Raw genomic sequence first — 10,455 nt, 5'->3', positions numbered from 1 at the left:
TCGGAAAAGAAGAAGTAAAGCTATCACTTTTTGCTGATGATATGATCCTATACATCGAAAACCCGAAGGACTCCACAAAAAGATTATTAGAAACAATAAACCAATACAGTAAGGTCGCAGGATACAAAATTAACATACAAAAGTCCATAGCCTTTCTATATGCCAACAATGAAATATTAGAAAACGAACTCAAAAAAATAATCCCCTTCACGATTGCAACAAAAAAAATAAAATACCTAGGAATAAACATAACAAAGAACGTAAAGGACCTATATAATGAAAATTACAAAGCATTGTTAAGGGAAATCGAAAAAGATACAATGAGATGGAAAAATATTCCTTGTTCTTGGATAGGAAGAATAAATATAATCAAAATGGCCATATTACCCAAAGCAATATACAAATTTAATGCAATTCCCATCAAAATCCCTATGAGATTTTTTTAAAGAAATGGAACAAAAAATCATCAGATTTATATGGAACTATAAAAAACCCCGAATAGCCAAAACAATCCTAAGGAAAAAGAATGAAGCTGGGGGCATTACAATACCTGACTTTAAACTATATTATAGGGCCACGATAATCAAAACAGCATGGTATTGGCAAAAAAATAGACACTCAGACCAATGGAACAGAATAGAAAGCCCAGAAATAAAACCACATATATATGGTCAAATAATCTTTGATAAAGGGGCCAACAACACACAATGGAGAAAAGAAAGCGTCTTCAACAAATGGTGTTGGGAAAACTGGAAAGCCACATGCAAAAGAATGAAACTCGACTACAGCCTGTCCCCGTGTACTAAAATTAATTCAAAATGGATCAAAGACCTAAATATAAGACCTGAAACAATAAAGTACATAGAAGAAGACATAGGTACTAAAATCATGGACCTGGGTTTTAAAGAACATTTTATGAACTTGACTCCAATGGCAAGAGAAGTGAAGGCAAAGATAAATGAATGGGACTACATCAGAATTAAAAGTTTTTGCTCAGCAAGAGAAACTGATATCAAAATAAACAGACAGCCAACTATATGGGAACTGATATTTTCAAACGACAGCTCAGATAAGGGCCTAATATCCAAAATTTACAAAGAACTCATAAAACTCAACAACAAACAAACAAACAATCCAATAAAAAAATGGGAAGAGGACATGAACAGACACTTCTCCCAGGAAGAGATACAAATGGCCAACAGATATATGAAAAGATGCTCAGCTTCATTAGTTATTAGAGAAATGCAAATCAAAACTATAATGAGATACCACCTCACTCCTGTTAGATTAGCTATTATCAACAAGACGGGTAATAGCAAATGTTGGAGAGGCTGTGGAGAAAAAGGAACCCTCATTCACTGTTGGTGGGAATGTAAAGTAGTACAACCATTATGGAGGAAAGTATGGTGGTTCCTCAAAAAACTGAAAATAGAACTACCTTATGACCCAGCAATCCCTCTACTGGGTATATACCCCAAAACCTCAGAAACATTGATACGTGAAGACACATGTAGCCCCATGTTCATTGCAGCACTGTTCACAGTGGCCAAGACATGGAAACAACCAAAAAGCCCTTCAATAGAAGACTGGATAAAGAAGATGTGGCACATATACACTATGGAATACTACTCTGCCATAAGAAATGATGACATCAGATCATTTACAGCAAAATGGTGGGATCTTGATAACATTATAAGGAGTGAAATAAGTAAATCAGAAAAAAACAAGAACTACATGATTCCATACATTGGTGGAACATAAAAATGAGACTAAGAGACATGGACAAGAGTGTGGTGGTTACCAAGGGTGGGGGGGGAGGGAGGACATGGGAGGGAGGGAGGGAGGGAGAGAGTTAGGGGGAGGGGGAGGGGCACAGAGAACTAGATAGAGGGTGACGGAGGACAATCTGACTTTGGGCGAGGGGTTTGCAACATAATTTGATGACAAAATAACCTAGACATGTTTTCTTTGAATATATGTACCCTGATTTATTAATGTCATCCCATTACCATTAATAAAAATTTATAAAAAAAAAAAAAAAAAAACCTATACACAAACGTACATAGGAGCTTTATTCATAATTACCAAAATGTGAAATCAATTCAAGTGTCCTTGAACAGATGAATAGTTAAACAAATGGTGATATAGCCATAACATAGAAATTACTTAGCAATGAAAGGAAATAAACTCTTGATATACACCACAACTTGGATAAATCTGAAGATAAATATGCTCAGTGAACAACTCATTGTGGCTATAAAAGGTGTCAGAAGAGATTCTTGTGGTGGAACTATTGTGTATCTTGATTGTGTTAGTGGTCACAAAATCTACATATGATAAAACTGCATGAAACTAAATACCCCCCCTACCCACACACAAATAAACGCATGTCAAACTGTGAACTCTAAATAAGGTCCCTGAATTATAACAATGTAAATTTCCTGTTTGTAAAATTGTACCACGGTCATACAAGATGTTACCATTGAGGGAAACAAAGTAAAAGGTACACAAGATCTCTCTGTATTATCTCTTACAAATACATGAGAATATAGAATTATCTCAAAACTGAACTTTTAAAAAAAGGCTTTAAAAGAATCAAACTGATATGTAAGTCAATTAACTGCCTGCCAAAAGAGAATACTCCACTAAAGACAACAAAACTAGACTCACAACAACATAGCATGCATTATTTGAAGCATACATTAAAAATTACTAGGCATGTAGAGAAGCAAGAAATTATAATCTATAATCAAGGGGGGGGGGAATCACTTAATAGAAAGTGACCAAGAAACAACTGAAATGATGAAATTAGCAGATGAGAATTTTAAACAGCTATTATAAATATGGTAAAAAAAATTATTTTAAGGAAAACATCAATGTAATTAAAAGAAAGTAGGACATCTCAAGAGAGGAAATTGTTAAATATATATAAAAAAGATATTCTGCAACTAGAAAAATACAGTTTCTGAAATGAAATTGTTTTTACTTTTATTAGTCTTTAAAATTTTTTAAATTACAGTTTACATTCAATATTATTTTGTATTAGTTTCAGGTGTACAGTATAGTGGCTAAGCAATCATACACTTTACAAAGAGTTTCCCCTGATATTTCCAGTACCCACCTGGCACCATACATAGTTATTACAATATTATTGACTATATTCCCTATGCTGTGTTTGACATCCCCGTGACTATTCTGTAACTATCAATCTGTACTTCTCAGATTGATATAACTAAAAATGAAGGCAAAATGAAGATATTTTGAGAAATACAAAAGCAGAGATAATTCATCATCAACATACATTCTAGTTATGTATGACCAGGTAACAAATTACCCTAGGATTCAGTGAGTTGAAAAAACAAATTTTTTATTATATTTCAAAATATTGTGAGTCAAGAGATTTTATGCAGTACGTGATTGGCTTATTCTTTCCATGAGGGCATCAATTGAGTTCACTAGGTAGTTTTCACTCATATATCTGGCTCCACATACATGGCTTCTCTCACATGTCTAGAACACTGAGAGACATAGCTAGAAGGTCAGGCTTAGCATGGACTGTGAACCAAAGAGCCTACAAGTGGCCTCACCAATATGGGGCCTCAGGGTAGCCACAATTGTTACCTAGTGGCTTTAGAGCAAGAATCCTAGCAATTAAGAGAATCGACGTGGTCATTTGTGATCTAGACCCAGCAGTCACAAAGCATTACTTCTGCCATACCCTATGAATTGAAGCAATTACAATCTCATGATTTCAAGGGGAAAGAACATAGACCTTCAGATGGGTGGAATGCCAAAGAATCTGAGGACATGATTCTAAAATGCCACAGTGTTCCCTCTGGCCAAAACTTTTACAATTCCTCCCTCATGCAATATATATTTACCTCTTCCCAAGATTCCCCCAAATTCTCATCCCATTGTGGTATCAAGCTCAGGTTTAAAGTCCAGATCTTAACATTTGAATCAAGTTCAGGTATGGATGAGGCTACTTTCAGTGTCTGATATTCAAATCCTGATCTGAAAACTAAAAAGACAAATTATCTTTCCACACAGACCCAAAATATGGTGGTGTGACAGGCTCAGAGTAACTGCAACAAATAAATATTCATTTAATAAGGGAAGAAAATAAAACACCAATTCATCGAAATTATAAAATCCAGCTGGGCATATGCTACCAGTTCATGACAGGGACCAAATCCTGCTTCCTGGAGATGATTTTTCATGAGTTTTGGATCTTCCTTCTGAGATCTTGGTTTTGCCATGCAAGTCTTTCTTCTTTTTCCTTAGAACTACCCCATTTCTGCAGCTGTGAAGCCTATTCAGTCCACTTCCTGCCCAAAGATGTTTTAAGGTATAAAAATCTCTTTTAATTTCATATTATTCTCTTTCTTTTTTTTCAGTTCAAGCTGATCTACTTACTACATAAACTTTGTGGATTTTCTGTGTATCAACCTATTCCATTGGATAAAAGCCACATCCACAAATACCTTCTAGATAAGTCTTTTCTACCTTGGGTTCCCTTTTAGGCTGCTGTGGGACAATGTCCTAAAGATTCTTAAAAGTCTTAGTGTTTAAGAGAGAGAGTCGATAAGTCTTTAAGAAATTTATAAGCTCTTTTATCTGTTTCTAAACTCTTAACAGAAAGTTTTATAATCACAATCTTAGTTTTATCTCTACCTTAAATCCATGCTTTTTGAACCGGGCCTTAAATTAGGATCTTTGTCCTGTGTCTCTAGCTTACTTTGGGTATCTTTCACTGGGAGAAATGAAGGATGAGAAATAAGAGTTTTATTTTTAGATCTTGTTCCTATAGTTCCTCTAAGTTCTCTCTGAAAATTGAATAGCTCCTTCTCTAGTACAGCCTTGTCTACCCATACCTTCTGATACACAGTGTGGAACCAAACAAAAAACAGTTGACAGTTTCAATATCCAGCCTCAAAATCTCCTATGTCAGATCCATCAGTTCGTTAAATATATTTTGTTTGTTTGTTTGTTTTCTTTTTTTTTTATAATAATTTTATTTTTTTAATGGGGTGACATCAATAAATCAGGATACATATATTCAAAGATAACAAGTCCAGGTTATCTTGTCATTCAATTATGTTGCATACCCATCACCCAAAGTCAGATTGTCATCCGTCACCTTCTATCTTGTTTTCTTTGTGCCCCTTCCCCTCCCCCTTTCCCTCTCCCATTCCCCCCTGTTCGATTAGCTATTATTAGCAAGACAGGTAATAGCAAATGTTGGAGAGGCTGTGGAGAAAAAGGAACCCTCATCCACTGTTGGTGGGAATGTAAAGTAGTACAACCATTATGGAAGAAAGTATGGTGGTTCCTCAAAAAACTGAAAATAGAACTACCTTATGACCCAGCAATACCTCTACTGGGTATATACCCCAAAAACTCAGAAACATTGATACGTAAAGACACATGCAGCCCCATGTTTATTGCAGCATTGTTCACAGTGGCCAGGACATGGAAACAACCAAAAAGCCCATCAATAGATGACTGGATAAAGAAGATGTGGCACATATACACTATGGAATACTACTCAGCCATAAGAAATGATGACATCGGAACATTTACAGCAAAATGGTGGGATCTTGATAACATGATACGAAGCGAAATAAGTAAATCAGAAAAAACCAGGAACTGCATTATTCCATACGTAGGTGGGACATAAAAGTGAAACTAAGAGACCTTGATAAGAGTGGTGGTTAAATATATTTTTTAATTCATCATCGGTAATGTTCTGCTTCCTGATCAGGAAGCTGGTCAGATAAGTGTGGTGATTTAAAAACATAATTCTTAATGTTATAACATTTATTAAAGCATCTGCCATGGCACAAGAGCTTCTATCTTCCAATAACATTTTCCTTACTTTAAGTCCTCATTGACACCCTCCTCCATGCCTGTCAGGAGTCCACTCAAAGTTCTTTTGACTTCTGCCTGACATCTTGTCTCAAAGCAAATGCCACATTTTAGGTTTTTGTTACAAAAGCACCCCAGATGTTGTTCCACTTATCTAATGCTATGTAATTACTTCTAAAAATAATTGCTAAATCAATGACTCAATCAAGAGACTAGGGAATTGAGGCATGTTTTGGCTAGATGATCTTTCCATTCATTGTGATAGTAAAGGAAGTCACTCGGTGGTATTCACCAGGTAAATGGGAGGTGTAGTGGGTTCAAGACAGCTTCACTCACATATCTGACACCTTGGCAGGAAGGATTAGACTGCTGGGCTCAGCCGGCTCTGTTGATCAGATTATGACCTCTGCAGCCTGATAGTCTTCCCACACAGTGGCTCAGAGCTCTAAGAGAGAAGAGTTCTAATAAATAAAGCACAAACCTCATAGTCTTTTATGACCTAGCCTCAGAAGTCATAATGTTTCATTTCTGCTGTACAGAATAGGCCAAAGAAATCGCTAGCCTACCCAGATCCAAAAGGAAGGGACACAGACCCAGTGCCATGGTGGAAAAGGTGTCAAAAACTGTACAGCCATTTTTAAAAACAATATAGCAGATTTGCACTCCAGAAAACACTAAGGGGAGTTCTTTAGGCTGAAGAGCAGTGATATCATATAGAAACTTAGATCTACACAAAAATACCAAAAATGTTAAACACATAGGTATATAAAAAGAATAATTTTAAATTTTTTTCTTAAGTTCCCATGTAGCATTAAAAATATATGACAACCACAACACAAAGAGAGGAATTAATGAAGTGGGTCTGACCTTATGCGACCGCAGAATCACTCATTTTATCAACCAGCATTGAAACTGTCAATATTGTCACCCAGTGGAGCAAGGGAGATAGAAAAGGTTCCATTTTCAAACAGTACAAGACTAGAAGTATTCCCAACACATCCCAATATCAGAGGGAGGAAGAGAATGAAATTGGGGGTTTTAAATCCCCAGGTCTCTCAGTGAGGGCTCACTATAAACTGGTTGTATCTGTAAGCCGGCCTCTTCAAACAGGCTCTCTGTGTCCAAGTTGAAATTTGAATGTCCTCCTTTCATCTTTTCAGGCACTCTGACTACTCCAGGGTACTCACTTCGTTAGCCCTTGAGGTACACCTTGGACTTCTTTTGAATCTACTAACAAAGTTTATAGATTCAAAGCAAAAAATGCACTTTGGAAAAGTGATAGTAAAAATGGTTTATCAGTCCTAAAAAATACCTATTAAAACAAGAATGTGATGGTAACGGGGGGGGGGGGGGGGGGGGGGCAAGGAAGTGGGGGAGGGGAGGGGCACAAAGAAACCAGATAGAAGGTGACGAAAGACAATTTGACTTTGGGTGAGGGGTATGCAACATAAATGTCAAAATAATCTGGAGATGTTTTCTCTGAACATATGTACCCTGATTTATCAATGTCACTGCATTAAAATTAATAAAAAAAACTAAATAGATCAACATCTGCATATGTCTAAGGGAAAACATTATTAAGTATTTGATATGAAAATTTTGAATTGATTGTCAACCCACTCTCGTCATTACAAAGAATTTCAACCTTAACACTTGTCAGTGAAGGAACTATTAAATTCAGAGTACAATTATTAAAAGTCTAATTATCTAAATTCTGATTAATGACAATTCTGTGCTTTGAAGAATAGCAATAAATTCTCTTCTAGTATTTGCCATCACATAGTTATGTGTACAATAACTGGTTAAACTTCTGAGGTTAGGTCATAAAAGGCCATGCAGAATTTGCCTTGTTCACCGACACACTTGCTCTTAGAGACCTGAGTCACCATGTGAAAAGACACCATGCTAGAGCAGCCACATTCTGGTGAACAGAGACAGGTGAGTTCAGCCTTCTCTGTCAATGGTAACTACCTAAAATCTGAGGAATACATTATTAATACATCTTGAAGAGGATTTTGTATAGTCATTTCAAGCATAAAGCCTAGTATTAAGAAATTATGTTCATGATTACTCAATACAGGTGGCAGAGTTTAGAAAACTATTTGACAGTTTTTACTACAGTTTAACATATGCAAACACTAATCCCAGTAATTTCACACCTACACATATCTCAACATACATAAGGAACAAAAGACATGAACTAGAATTTCAAATCTGAACTTCTCATATTAGCCAAAAACTGGAAACTGCCCAAATGCCTATTTACAACAAATAGGACAAAAAAAATTATGTGCTATTTACAAATAGAATACTAAATAGTAATAGGACAATTTATGTGGAACAATATGAATGAATCTCACAACTAATGCTCAGAAGAACAAAGCTAGACACAAAGGCACATATTGTAGTATTCTATTTTTATAAAGTGCAAAATCAGGCATTATTAATCTATGCTATTAAAAATCAGGATAGTGGTTACCCTTGGGGCAGCCAGGTAATTATAGGAAGGTAAGGTTGAGACATTGGTAATGTTCTGCTTCTTGATTAGGGAGCTGGTCAGATAAGTGTGGTGATTTAAAAATATATCCACAGATCCTCTGACGCTCAGAAGGTGAAATCCAATTCCTTCCCCTTGAATATGGACTAGCCTTAGTGATGCGCCTCCATTATATAGAATGCACTGGAACTGACACCGCATTACTTCCAATGCGAGGTTAGAAAAGGCACTAGAGCTTCTACCTGGCTCTCTTTCTTGGGATGCTCACTGTTGGTACCCAGCCACCACGCTATGAGAAAGTTAAAGAATTACACAGAAGTATTCTAGTCATAGACGCACCTAAGGCCCCAGTCAACAGGTAGCGTCAACAGCCAAACATATAAATGAAAGAGCCTTCAGATGATTCCAGCCCCCAGCATTAAAACTATTCTAGCCAAGCCCTGACCAAATTGCAAATTCATAAGCATACTAAACGTTGCTATTTTAAGCTATAAGGTTAGAGGTGATTGGTTATGCAAGTATATATAACTGTAACACATAACAAGTGTGCTCACTTTGTGAAAATTCATCAAGATATATGCATAATTAGGACATACATTTCTCATATATAGAGGTTTGAAATAAAAGTCATATCATGGAAACAAGCTCAAGTTTCTCAATAAAATTTTAAATAGATTTTATAAAAATTCAGTATTTCATATCTCCCTAATACTTTGCATTTTCTTACAATTACATTCTATATAGAAAATGTAACATTTTTTTTCACCACACCCCATAGAGACACCACCTAATCACCAGTTCACTCTCGCACACTGCCCAGTTGTGATTATTTATCATGTGAGGATGCAATAAAAAAAGTTGGGAGCACTATCATGAGATATCTTCCCAGCACCATTTCCTCCTCTGTTAATAAGGTCTCAGTGTCACCTCACTTCTGATCAGTCCTGGTAGCTGAGACCTGATATTTGGCTTTTTCTTTCATTCTATTATTCCTTGTATCCTACCAATAAATTTCTTATTTTAAGTTAGCAATATCTGGTCTCTAGTCTTTGCACCCTAAGAACACTGATCCATATCTCCAGTGCTAGCACATTGTGTGGCATACAGTTGATAATGACTAAATATTAAATAAAATGTTTATAAAATGATATTGTCCAACTGTTGAGAAAAGCACAAAAACAACAGAGTAGAAAAGAATAGCCTTTCAACAAATGTTACTGAACAATTGATTACCCATATGTAACAAATAAAAACAGGGAACCATGTCTCAAATCAGAAATAAAAACTAACTCAAATATATCAAAGACCTAAATGTACAGCCTAAACTAAAAAATATATAGGAGAAAACATATGGAAAGGTATGTCTTTGCCTAGAGCAGGCAAAGATTTCTTTGTACAATCCATTAAAATATAGTTTGTGCTTTAATAAAATTTTAAACTTCTGCTCTTCAAAATGTACTGTTAAGAGAATAGGGGGAAAGAAGCCACATATTGGGAGAAAATCTTTGTAAAGTTTATATCTGATAAAGAATTTGTTTCCAGAAAATATAAAGAACTCTAAAAACTTAACTCAATCTTTTGTGTGTGTGTGTGTGTGTGTGTGTGTGTGTGTGTGTCATAGACAGAGCGAGACAGAGAGTAGGACAGACAGGAAGAGAGAGAGATGAGAAGCATCAATTCTTCATTGTGGCTCCTTAGTCTTCTTAGTTGTTCATTGATTGCTTTCTCATAGGTGCCTTGACCAGAGGGCTACAGTATATCTAGTGACCCCTTGCTCAAGTCAGCAACGTTGGGCTCAAGCCAGTGACCTGGGGCTTCAAGCCAGTGACCTTTTGGGCTCAAGCCAGCGACCTGGGGTCATGTCTATGATCCCATGCTCAAGCCAGCAACCATGTGATTTCGAACCTGGGTCCTCTGCATCCCAGTCTGACACTCTATTCACTGAGCCACCGCCTGGTCAGGCTAAACAGCCCAATCTTTTTAATTGGACAAAGATCTGAAGAGATACCTCACCAAAAAAATTTATACAGATGTCAAGTTAGCACATAAAATGATGTTCAACTTCATTAGTCCTTACGAAAACACAAATC

The sequence above is a fragment of the Saccopteryx bilineata genome, chromosome 4 (genome assembly GCF_036850765.1).
Source record: "Saccopteryx bilineata isolate mSacBil1 chromosome 4, mSacBil1_pri_phased_curated, whole genome shotgun sequence".
In the NCBI taxonomy this organism is placed as follows: domain Eukaryota; kingdom Metazoa; phylum Chordata; class Mammalia; order Chiroptera; family Emballonuridae; genus Saccopteryx; species Saccopteryx bilineata.
The sequence above is the reverse complement of the archived record's forward strand: the minus strand, read 5'-3'. Positions refer to the sequence as shown.